Below are 13,568 nucleotides of genomic sequence, written 5' to 3'. Positions count from 1 at the left end.
TGTCTTCTTTTGAAAAAATTGTCTTGCTTTTTCTCTGAAGTAGTTAAAAACTGGTAAATTGTATTAAAATTGTGTCTGCAGTGGGTACCAACGTGAGCGTGAGGTAACAGTGACATAACTTGTCAGCAGGAAAAAATGCTTGCAATGCATGTTTTACATTTAAATTTATGCATTTGGCAGACGCTTTTATCCAAAGCGACTTACATTGCATTTTAAGGTACACATTTTACATTTTTGTCAGTTTTTGCTTTCCCTGGGAATCGAACCCATGACCTTGGCGTTGCTAGCACTATGCTCTACTGTTTGAGCTACAGGAAAGGTTTTATTTTATTATTTTTCATTAAAATATTTTCAAACTTGTTAACTAAATTTAAATGGATGCAAGTTAACTCCTTATGGTTTATGTACTTATTAAAAATATATAAGTTAGAATAGATGTTCTGTAATTTATCACTAGCTGTGGGTGTGGCGCCGTCATGTGTTTACAACAGTACCAGGGAGGCAGTCAGCTGGATTTGCGACACAAGATCACCCACTTCTCCTGATTATATGTGACATTACATGAGGGAACAGCCCTAGACTGATCGTACACATGAAATGGTAGTAAATGATTGTGTTAGTTGATATGTAATGTTATAGCGGGCTAACGTTATGGGCATTTGTGCCGCGATTATGTGTTTACAACAGTGCCAGGGAGGCTAAGCTAGCTGGATTTATAACACAAGATCACCCACTTCTCCTGATATATGTGACATTACGTAAGGGAACAGCCTAGACTGATCGTTCACGTCAAAGGGTAGAAAATGATTGTTATTTGATCGGTAATATTATCACGGGCCATTTATAACACTGATATCTTGCTGTTATATATAGTAGTATGCAGTTACAAACTATATTTAGTGTTCGCTGATATTTTTGTGGTTGTGTAATATAATTTGAAGTGTATGAAACCTAAAATAAACATTAAAAGACACCGAGCGAAGTAAGTCTTTCATTCACTCAGTCTTTGGCTCAGCGCCAGTCAGCGCGCTAAAACAGATTTTAAATTTTGAATTCGGCAGTTGGTCACTGAGCGTTCTAATCGCACCGGTATGATCGTACGCACCAGGGACCAGCACAGAATGATCATACGGGTTTGATCGTACGTGTCAAAGGGTTTTAAAGCAGAAGCAGCAGCAGGTGGCAGTGGTTTAAGTGAGAAAATTTGCACGCTATTATCAAGTCCGTCTCAAGCTCGGATCAGCGATGTCCATGGGGTCCCTGGACAAGCCTCCCCCAACCCCCCTCTCTGACGCCGGGCCTGGTTTTGTGTGTTTTCGCTGCATTCGTGCTGTAAACCAGTGCTGCCTCTCAGTCTTTCTGCCACTCAGCGGGGGCGTAATCACAGTCGCTCCAGCTGACTCTGACGTCACGTGCATTCCCTCTATTCAGAATTTAGGAATTGAATTGGAATGGATAAGGGGTTTTACTGAATTGCAACTCCCAAAAAATTCATACATAACATTAGTCCAAATGTGTCAACTGTTGTGACACAACATAAAAAAATGACAACATTAATGTGGAAAATGTATTCTTATTTATTCTCTGGTATGACATTTCTTGATTGTTTAGACATACAGTCAGTGTATATACAGTACACACACATTTCTATAGGTAACATATTTTTAAAAATGGAAATTCCCACAACAACTATGCTGTGTGTTTGTAGGTAAATGGCAAAAAAAATGTAAGTAAAAATCCATTATTAAAAACTGCACTTCCTTTAAACTCTAATTGAAATTATTCATCATGTTTGCTACATCAATTAAATTCTGACAGCACACAAACCTGATATTTGTGATGTGGGATGCATCCATTTTATATTTTAAAGAACTCGGGTCCTTAGCTTTATATATTTCATACTCATAAAAATAAATCAAGATTTGAATAGCTTATTTAAAGTTAAATACATTTTTTGGAATAAATAATGATTCAGTACAAAAAAAATAAAGCTTTTTTTTTTACTGCGTTCAGGCTTAAGTATATCTGGATGTTTTCTTGTTTATATTTGCTGCTTCATTAAAAGTACACTATATTGCCAAAAGTTTTGGGACACCCCTCCAGCTCAGTGAATTCAGGTTATCCAATCACTTCCATGCTGGCCACAGGTGTATAAAATCAAGCACCTAGGCATTAAGATGCTTCTACAAACGTGTGAAAGTATGGGTCGCTGTTATAGGATGCCACCTGTGCAATAAGTCCATTCATGAAATTTCCTCACTACTAAATATTCCATTCTACTACATATGGGTTTCCATGGCCGAGCAGCTGCATCCAATACTTATACACCAAGTGTGTAAAAGCGTCGGATGCAGTGGTGTAAAGAATGCCACCACTGGACTCTAGAGCAGTGGAGACGTGTTCTCTGGAGTGACGAATCACACTTCTCTGTCTGGTAATCTGATGGACAAGTCTGGGTTTGGCAGAGAGAACGGTACTTGGTCAGGAGAATGGTACTTGTCTGACTGCAGTGTGCCAAGTGTAATGTTTTCTGGAGGGGGGGGGGGGGGGGGGTTATGGTATGGGGTTGTTTTTCAGGGTTTGGGATTGGCCCCTTTGTTCTAGTGGAATGACATTTCAGACAATTTCATGCTCCCAACTTTGTGGGAACAGTTTGGGGATGTCCTGTTCCAACATTACTGCTCACCAGTGCACAAAACAAGGTCCATTAAGACATGGATGAGCGAGTTTGGTGTGGAGTCCTGACCTTAACCTGATGAAACGCCTTTGGAATGAATTAAACCACACTGTAAAAAAAAAAAAAAAAAAGAGGCAAATTGTGAACTTTTGCATTACAATCGACTTGGATGTTTAAGTTATTTAAACTTAAATTATGTTAAACTGACTTTAAAAAATTAGTTACAACATTTCTTAACATATTTTGATGAGTTAAAACAATGTAAAAACATATGTTGTCATAATTTATTGAACACATAATTTTTTACAGTGCAGAGATTGCGAGACAGGCCTTCCTGTCCAACATCAGTGCCTGACCTCACAAATGCACATCTAGAAGAATGGTCAAAAACTCCCATAAACACACTCCTAAAGCCTTCTCGGATCTCATTAAAGGTCATGTGCATGTAAAGACAGGCGTTCCAAAACTTTTGGCAATATAGTGTATATAGATCACATAACTTTCACTATTTAATTCTTCTACTTCATTTGAAGAACTGCAGTGCACTGACATATTACATTTTTTGCTATCTTATGTAAACCCTTGGTGTTTTATGATTACAGTTATTAATCACTCCTAAAGCCTTCTTGGATCTCATTAAAGGTCATGTGCATGTAAAGACAGGCGTTCCAAAACTTTTGGCAATACAGTGTATATAGATCACATAACTTTCACTATTTAATTCTTCTACTTCATTTGAAGAACTGCAGTGCACTGACATATTACATTTTTTGCTATCTTATGTAAACCCTTGGTGTTTTATGATTACAGTTATTAATCGACCTGTTTTGTGGTGCCTGTTCACCCAAAATTGGCTGATTTCTCACAGCTCAGAAGTTAGCGATCGGAGTAAAACGCAACAGTATAAGATCAATAGCAGAAAACACAGAGACACAGGACTCTAGCTGAGATACTGTTCCAGTCAGCCTACTCCATTGTTCTGTTGTTATCGCTGAAGCAAACCGAGACATTCATTACAAGTTATTGATTTTTCCATGACACGAATGTAAGAATGTTGTTGTTTTTCCCCTTTAAGGATAGTCCAAACTCGAACGATGGCCTTAATAATCTTGCCAATTGAACTGCACACATTGTATCACTAGGAAGACAGAGTGGTCTTCACAATGCCATCACTAATGTAATCACAGTTAATGTATTTGTTTCTAGAAACAGCTGTTTGTTTAAGTGATGGATTACTGGTAATGCTTGTTATCACTGTTACAAAGAAGGTTTAAGGTTTGTGTGAGGTGAAAAGAGAAAGTGATTCCCTCATTTTATTAACATTTAATACGATCAGCAGAAATTCACAGTACATTTTAGCACATCATGTTCATAGCTGTGTTTATACTGTGCTTGTGCAGTCGTGCTGTGCTTGTTAACTCTCATTTTCCCTTTTTAAATGACATTTCAGTGTGCTGTCAAGTATTAACCGCATAGCCCGCGTCCTCCTACTGTGCACACTTTTCCACATGTCAAGAAACAAAGCTTTCAATCACCCCACTGCTCAAAGATTCAAAGATCTACCATAGCGAAGAGCCCATTGTTTTGTAATTCTAGTTGAATTATTCAACTTATTCTATGAATTATTCTAGTTCTTTACTTTGACTGTTATCAGACACCTTATTACAGGTGATACACTGATATGTCTTGACTAGAGAGAGACAGAATATTGTTACAGACAATCACAAATGTTGTGAGGGATTCACTGCGTGTACTTCCTCCAGTCACACAAGATAAAAAAAGGATGTTTATAAAATGGATGGAGAGATTGACTGAACAAAGATAGTGAGTTTAGTTTTGACACTCTGTCAGTGTTTGACAGAAATTGACAGCTGTTTTACACGTGTGTGATTCAAAAATCACTTTCAGGAGCCTGTCAGATACTGTCTGTATGAACAAGAATGCGATGTAAAGCCTTTTTTCTATTCCCTCGATAGCCTTGAAACCATAGTAACAGACGTACATAGAAAATGTTCAATCGCTTGTTGCTCGGAATGCTCGCTGCAGTTATAGCTATTTGAGTAATTTGCTCAGATTTACATGGAAGAGATTTGTTTTTTCTCTTGTCGCTTTATCATGAGCGATTATACTGTAGTGTCAATCCAGGAATATTCTATTTGCAGGCTGGTGGTCACAATGACAGATGTGTGACAGAATCAGAGAGGGACATTGCTCTTGAGGAAGTGTTAGTGTTCTCATTTTCTTTCAGTTGGGTTCAATCATACAGCTACTTATAAAACACTGCCATTCAGAAGTTGTTGTTTTTTTATGTTTTTTATGCTCTTATGTTTCTTATGCTCACCAAGCCTGCAACAGGTAATATTATTACAATCTAAAATAGTTCTGGCCTGTGTTAGTCTCAGTTTACAGTATAGTGCAGCTCCTGCACATGCATTGTGGTGCCCGCGTGAACAGCATCGGCTGCCGTAGATGAGAACGCTGCACTATTTACAATGGAAACTTCTTGAATAAAATTGTTATTTTTGTTTGATTTTGCACATAAAAAGTACTCTCATTGCTTCATTAAATTAAGGTTGACCCACTGAAGTCACATGGACTATTTTAACAATATTTTTCCTATCTTTCTGGACCTTGAAAGTGTTAATTAAATAGCGGTCTATGGAGGGGTCAGAGAGCTCTCGGATTTAATCAAAAATATCTTCATTTGTGTTCCGAAGATGAACAAAGGTCTTACAGGTTTGGAACAATGAGTGGGTAATTAATGACAGAATTTTCATTTTTGTGTGAACAACCCCTAAATGTTTCCTTGCTGAATAAAACTATTAATTTATTGTATTATTATTATTATTATTATTATTATTATTATTATTATTATTATTATTATTATAAAGTAAAACTTATAATGGTATTGTAGCTTCAAAAAGCAAACCAAAAATACAGTGTTCATTATAGTTTGACCTGGTAATTCAACTGACAGCATAGCATACTAAGCTCTGCCTCTAGGTTTCTGTGTCTAATGCAGACAAGACAAAACAGACATAAACTTTGCTTATAAATGAACTAAATATTTAAAGGGGGGGGGGGGTGAAACACTTTCAGTCAATCTCATGTCAATCTTGAGTACCTATAGAATAGTATTGCATCCTTCATATTTCCGAAAAGTCTTTAGTTTTATTATATTTATAAAAGAAATATAGGTTGTTCCGAGTCTTTCCGGAAAAAAACGAGCGCCTGGAGGCGTATCGTGTGGGCGGGGCTAAAGAATGACCAATGCGCACAAAGCGGTGACGTCCTCAAGCGTGGAGAAACCCATGGCTATCGATCAGATTCAACTGATACAGATATGATCCAGAATCAGATCCGGAGGCTGAAATAAATTGAACAGGAGAAACAGCAACAGCAGGATGTCTGTCTCTGTGGTATGTACTGTATTTAGTGGCCTGTCAACATTTGTGTGTCTTTACTCGCAGTTTATGAGGACATGATTCGGTTTATGGACTATTGTATGCGACTAAACCTTAGCAGTAGCAAGCAAAACGGTTTTGCACGTCAGACTAGTGTAACGTTATACAAAGAACAACAATGGAGTAACCGTTAGTGCATTTGAATGACGAAGCACGCGATCGTGTCGTTTACTGATGTTTACTCACGCGACCATAGCCAACAGCACAGACATTTGAAGCAGTTTTACTCACCGGCTGCTTCCAAAGCAGGACCGAACCTTTATCGCTGGGACCGCTCAGTCAAAAACACACTTCTTTGTTATGATTTGGTGAAGTCCTGTGACAGCAGTGACCGTAGAAATCCACTTTGCGACGCGACTGAAGCAATGTTGTGAAGCTTCCCGTCATTTCTGCGTTCAAATCGGTTCAAATGCAGCGCTGCCTTCCCGGAATGCTGTGCTGAAGCGTTGAAGTCGCTCGACGTCACCCATAGGAATAAAGTGGAGCATGGCACGGACTATAACGACACAAGTGTTCACGGAAGAGTGGATCTGCAGCTGAGCGGGTGTTTATGAGCCCGTACGGTCCATACAAGGACCGTCCGCTCTAGCGACGTCAAGCCGAGCCATACTCGAAAAAAACTCTCAGAAACTTGTGAGAAACCGGAAGGAGTATTTTTGACACAGAAATACTCCATCAAACGTCCAACATTAGTTTTTGAAACTTTGTCTATGTTTAGGATGGGAATCCAAGTCTTTAACAGTGTAAAAAGCTCAGTATGCATGAAACAGCATTTCACCCCCCCCCCCCCCCCCCCCCCTTAAGTAAACAGTGTCAATTATAATTAACTAAATATGCTGATAAATTATTCTTACATGGAAAAGAATTACGTTTTGCAAATTGTAACAGGATAAAAATGGAATAGTGCAAACTAGAATAGCATTTTTCTAAATTGTCCATAAAATTTTGCACAGATCCTTGCCTGAAAAAATGGCAGATGACAAGGTAGGGCAACTTTTTGAGTACAGCATGTGTCTGTCATTGAAAAGTCAGATTCATTTCAATGAGTTTTTATGTTCAAGCAGTTCATGTACAGTAAATGAGGGTTCCTCAAATCCTGCCCTCGAGGGCCACTGTCCTGCATTTTAATTCAGTTTCTGATCAAACTCACCTACCTGCAATTTTCTAGTAACTCTAAAGACCTTGAATAGCTACAGAAGCTCATCAGTTTGATCAGACCACACGGGCCAGCCTTCGCTCCCCATGTGCGTCAATGTGCCTTGGCCGCCCTTGACCCTGACTAAACTCTGCAGGGCTGTGGCCCTCTAGGACCGGTTTTGAGGAACCCTGCTGTAAATGAACCTATGTACTAGCCTAGAAATCTAGACGCACCCTAGCGGCAACAAATCTAATCTGCCCGCGAGTGTCGTCTAGCAACTCTCAATACCCTTCTGAGCTGTATTCGCCTAACTCTTGTCGGGCCAATTACATCGTGTATAGAGTCGGTGGGCAGGGCCATAATGACGACGGCCGAGTTGCGTTTGCATGCTTCTAGTAAACACAGAAACTGGCGAACGGCGGTCTTTCGAATCAGCTTTGACCGCGACTCTGGAAGACTTGGAGTTAAGCTATTCTTTTCCCGTCTGAGAAAAGAACAAAGAACGGCACTGTGTTCGGAGTTCTGCTGACCGGATACGGCGAATGTTTATCAACAAGCTCTGTTTTATATTTGATATGTATGTATGTATGTGTTTGCATGTTTATATGTATGTATGTATAATATCATTTTTTTTTTTTTTTTTTTTATTTATTTATTTATATATATATATATATATATATATATATATATATATATATATATATATATATATATATATATATATATATATATATATATATATATGTATATGTATATATATATATATATATATATATATGTATATATGTGTGTATATATGTATATATATATGTTTTTTTTTTTTTTTTTTCTCTTCTGTCTCTCTCAGTCTCTCTCTCTCTCTCGCTCTGTCTCGCTCTCTCTCTCTCTCTCTCTCTCTCTCTCTCTCTCTCTCTCTCTCTCTCTCTTTCTCTCTCGCACACACGCACACTGAATGACCAGGTGTCTGTAATTAGATCAATTAATGGCTGGTTAGAAAAGAGCTTGAGATGTTGTTTGTTATACACACCCTGACGAAGGCATGTAAAGCCGCAACGCGTAGGTGTCTCTGTCACCAATTTTTTAAATGTTTAAGCCATGAAAAAATAAAGGCTTTTTAACTTTCTCAATATACCCATCGAGTGCCTTGGACTACTTTTGCATTTAAGCTCTGTTTTACCTTCGTTGCTCTGGTTGGTTGTGTACCGTATCCTATCCCGTGCAGAGGGAGTTTGAAAGACAACCGTTATCCCGCCCCTTGGATTGAGCTGTCAATGGTGAGTTTCCAGACCAAACATCTTGATGTGGGTCTGGCTTGTCAGGCTACCTATGTACCTGACCCATATAAAAGATATACAAGATATCGCCCTCATGAGAACTTCTGTTTGTAGCTTGATTGTAGTTGCACTACTGTAAATTATGATTAGAATCTAGCTTGGCAAGATTCCGATTTAAAGTATAGCTTCCCCGACCTTACCATCCCCTGTGCAAGAGTATCCATGAGAAAATCCTAGATGGCACACAATCTGTAATTGCTGAAACTCTGTGTTTGCACAGACCGCTGTATTGACCTCAGAATTACAGTGATCACTTAAGGAGGTCTCAAACCCAAAATGAATCCTGTGAGTGTTCAGCTCAGCAAAGAGAAAGACATAGAGGACACGGAGATAATGAGCACCTTTTTGCCTCCTGCTGCTCTTGGATCTTTTAAGCAATTTTTCCAGTATGGCCTAGAATTTTAGTCAACAAATGTTTTTAATTTTTCAATTTATTTATTAAGGACAGAAAGGAAATTTTGGAGGAGAGACCTCCAAATTTTAATGTTAAAATTAATGTTATGTTTATATTTATTATTATTGTTATGTTTTCATTTGATACATTTTCATAATTCATAATTTAATAAAACCAAAATATCGTCACCATGGACATTTTTCTCATGGTTGACAAAATGTGAATCAAATTACTTTGTTAATGAACATTTTTTGACATAAATGTTGATGGTATTTATAGCAGTTTCAAATAAAAAGTAAAAAACTTGATACAATTTAGATCTCAGTGATCCCCAGCTGTACGTTTGCCAGTAAAGATTTATTTATAATTAGTCCTATATGTTGTGGTACTTTCCCGAGTTTGTGCTTGATGACTTGTAGAAGAAGCCAAACTGGGCGCAGGTGCAGGGCCACGATTAAAGAGCAGGTTTTGAATAAGAGATGCACTGCTTAAAATCTCTGAGGAGATTGCATCTTTAGATTTTGCAGTCAAATACACACCTGCACAGTGAATGCAGCTCAGTATAAATTGTTGTTGGCTCCAGCAGAGCTTTCCAGCTACTATGATCCTCATGCTCTGGGAGGTGCCTTTGTGTCCGTCCCCCTGTGGGCTACATTAGGTTTCATGGCTACCAATAGATGAATTAATTGATATTTTGGCATTCTAATCTTGTAGAGAAAGTTCTTCAAATTGACCCACTTTCCCAATCACTAGTGTTGGGGATTTAATTCACATACTCAAAATACATTCTAAGTTATTGTTTTTTGTTGGTAATGAGGATGACTAATTTGAAGAATAATTACAGCATGGGGTCCGGTCTACTTTATCAATTTAATGCTGTTGTTTTGTTTGTTTGTTTTTTCAGTCTTTGCATTGCATAGTCCTCATTATTATAAGATATTTTCAGCAAATGGATGCATCTACTTTAGTTATGTTAGTTAGTTATGTTCTGAAATCAAATCATGCACAAAATCATCATATCAGAATGATTTCTGAAGGATCATGTGACACTAAAGACTGAAGGAGTAATGATGCTGAAAATTTAGCTGTGCATCACAGGATTAATTACATTTTAAAATATAATCAAGTATTATAATATATATTACAGAATATTACTTTTTTTTTTTTTACTGTAAGAAATTTCTTTGAAAATTTCTTCAAACATTTGAATAGCATTACCACCTTCTTAATATTGTGTTGGTCCCCATTTTGCTCCCAAAACAGCCCTGACCTGGGCAGACATGGATTTCAGACCCCTGAAGGTGTGCTGTGGTATCTGGCACCAATATGTTAGCATGGTATCAGGTGTCAAAATACACTGAATGCATCACAGTTTGTTGCATAGCCCCAGACCAGTGAGGATGCCCATGCGGACCCCTGTCCACTGTTTGTCAATTGTTTTCAGTACAACACATTATTTAATTGGTATATCACCAATTTCATATTTAGAATAACTGCAATGTGGAAATGTTTTGTATTGACTAATTTGGATGGATGGCTCCAGTCAGTTGGAATTGTGATGTCAAAGTATCATGAATTGAACTAGTTGTACAGACTAATCAAAATGCTTCTTTATTGCCTTTGTTATGTGTCCTTATACATTGCTCGAAATAAAATGATTTCATTCATTCATTCATATTTACAGATAGTCAGAAATCTGACTGTGCAAGACTAACTTCAAACTCCCAAAGCTTAACCAACTGCACAGAGCGGTACATCCAGGAGTCTGTAAGTGAGCATACTGTCTAAAGGAATACATGTTGAGGCTTCAGGCAAGACAATCAGGTCTTGATCCTGATCCTCGACAGGGCATATGCAGCGTATGACTCATCTCTGTATTCCTCTGCCTGCCGCTTTGTCTCATCGGGTTCGGGTGGAGAGTGGGCGTTCAGTGCACTGTGGCTGTACCTTTAATCACTCGTTCCCATCAACCCTGAGTCCCTGACCAAGTGCAATGAGGCATAATGCCATCGAGTAGATAATAATGCCAGGAACGCTGAATATAAGTAATGCCTCCTCTTACTGAGAGAGAGGGTATGTGCACTGCATACTGTACATTGTTTGCATTCATCTTTCTCCAATAACCTGTCGGAGGGGCCTTGAGGCCTAAACACATTGAATATAATTCTTACCCACCTCTCAGTACTGAATGATTTGCAAATATTGACCAACATGATATTTTTTGTGTGAAGTACTGGAGATTTGGCATATATTTGCTCTAGTCTTTGAGGCAATGAGCTGTTTTACTGTTACATTGCATTAGTACTGAAATATGTTTAAATGAGTATGTGTCTATAATGTGACATTTTAAAAGTTTACGGTCTGTTTACTTGAAACGATCGTATCGCCATCTGATTGGATATGCACATTTAATTTACAGTGGGATATAAATCTGATCTACTTGGTTGAATTGCACTATTTAAAATGTTTACCAGCTATGACTACTTTCTCTCAATGCTTAAAAAAAGAAAGATTTTGCTGCTTGATTACAGTGAGCTAATGAAGCAGAATTTTAAATTAAACTCTTTTTCATTGCTTATTCATTTAATGAGTCAGATTAAATGCATAATTTTTGTTGCATTTACTGAAACTAGGCAGTAGATTTCAGGTTCCCAGCATGCTTTGCATTTGACTGGATTGGCAGGGTAAATTTTGAGTTTTACAATTCTTGTTGTAGGTGGAGTTGGGGAGGTGGAGGGAGCAAAATGACTGATGCCTGAAAGAGGTAAGAGGCTGCTTATATGCTTTGCGGTTGATTGAAAGATTAGATGGTTCACGCCTCTCGAACTTGCATTTGTGTACGTTGCTAATTGAAAGATTAGATGGGTTCACTCCTCCCGAAATTATGTTGTGAACTTCACTTAAATAAGCTTTTATTACATTTTATTCTGTCATCATTACTCCAGTCTTCAGTGTCACATGGTCCTTCAGAAATCATTTTAATATGCTGATTTGGTGCTGGGCAAAATATTTCTTATTGTTATCAATGTTGAAAACTGAAATCTTATTTAACTGATTCATATTTTTGTGGAAACTGATACTTTTTTTCAGGACTTTTTGATGAATCGAATGTTCAAAAGAGCATGTACCTTAACTATATTTGTATAACAATGTAAAAGTCCAAGTATTTTCAGTAAGTGCAAGCAGCTGCAAATATTGCTATAAAAACACATTTTGTATATGTTCACACAAGCTCTTCATAAGCAGAATTTGTTAGAGTGAAAATTGTGAACTCACTTTCTGTGGGAATCCTCCTTCTGTGTCCTCCTTATCATTAGACTTTGTCAGCATGTGATGGATTTAGTGAGGATACCCACATGTTGTGTGAGATTGAAAAGGAAAGCTTTCCTCCAGCGCTCATGCCTACAGGAAAAGACTGACACGAGCAATTTCCAGGCTCTGGCAGTGCCGTAATTGGTTGCTATTGCATTTTTTCTTCCTCAGGTGTTATGTCGGTCTTATGGTTTCATGTGACTAGACAAAAGGGAACACCAGGGCCAATAATATCAATGTGTCTTTCTCTCTTTCCTTCTTCTTGCACTCTCCATTTCTACTTACATTTATATAATGGGAAAGGTCTTGGCCCTTTACTATCATATGCAGCTAAAACTGAGCTGACAAGCTTAATGGCTGAAAGGGGCATTAACTTATCAAATCATTTATTCATATTGGGCAGCAGCAGCACCTGTGAATGAAGGTTAAAGGGCCTAGAGGGCATTCAAGTGTTTCAGATTAGATTGGTCTTCTTCAGTGATATATAAGGCATCACATTTCAGTTATTTTATCAGTTATCATGCAAGGAAAGGAGATTGCAAGGTTTTTTCTGTCCAAAGAGTCTTTTTATAAATTGAACATTAGCTTTTGATACATCCTTATACTCAAGGTGGAAATTTTTCTTATTGCTTATCCAACTTAAGACTAGACGTTTGATACAAATAGAAAAAACGGACAAGAGACAGGTAGAGATAAAAGTGAGAGACTGCTGATGAAAAGAAATAATAAACCGTTGTCTTATGATCTGCCAGCAGTGGGATCAAACTGTGATAGTTCACCTTAAAGTGAAAAGTCTGTCGTCACCCTCATTCCCACGTCGTTTCAAGCCTGCATGATTTTCTTTCTTCTGTCAAGTACGAGATCTTTGGCAGATGTTCATGCTGATCATTTTCTTGTAATAAAGAACGCTGTGCTGTCAAGCTCTAAAATGACAGTAAAAGTGGTCTACGTGACTTGTGCGCTGTGAAAGCTTTAGAGAAACCAAAATTTTATTTGTTACTTACTGAAAAATTCCTCTCCTTTATTGCTCTCAAATGTCATGTTTGGTTCAAATGTATATATTCAATTTCATTTGCTCTCATTGTAATCGGTTTACGAGATACATGAGAACTATTTGTATCATTGACATCAGACCTATAGTGTGATGTGCTGACTCTAGACTGTAAAAAAAAAAGGAAGACACACCTTCACTCACTTACATTGTAAAAAAGCGCCAATGTCCCAATATGGGACTGACATCTTGCACTTA

At 37.8% G+C, this 13,568-nt stretch overlaps 1 protein-coding gene across 1 annotated transcript in view; it reads left to right on the top strand.

The window, feature by feature from the left end:
- nek11 (NIMA-related kinase 11) overlaps positions 1-13,568 on the top strand; it is a 144,705-nt gene that overhangs the window by 125,760 nt on the left and 5,377 nt on the right. The gene's annotated exons all lie outside the window — the stretch shown is intronic.

Source organism: Pseudorasbora parva, chromosome 7 (assembly GCF_024679245.1).
Source record: "Pseudorasbora parva isolate DD20220531a chromosome 7, ASM2467924v1, whole genome shotgun sequence".
In the NCBI taxonomy this organism is placed as follows: Eukaryota; Metazoa; Chordata; class Actinopteri; order Cypriniformes; family Gobionidae; genus Pseudorasbora; species Pseudorasbora parva.
This window is presented reverse-complemented; position numbering and strand designations above follow the sequence as displayed.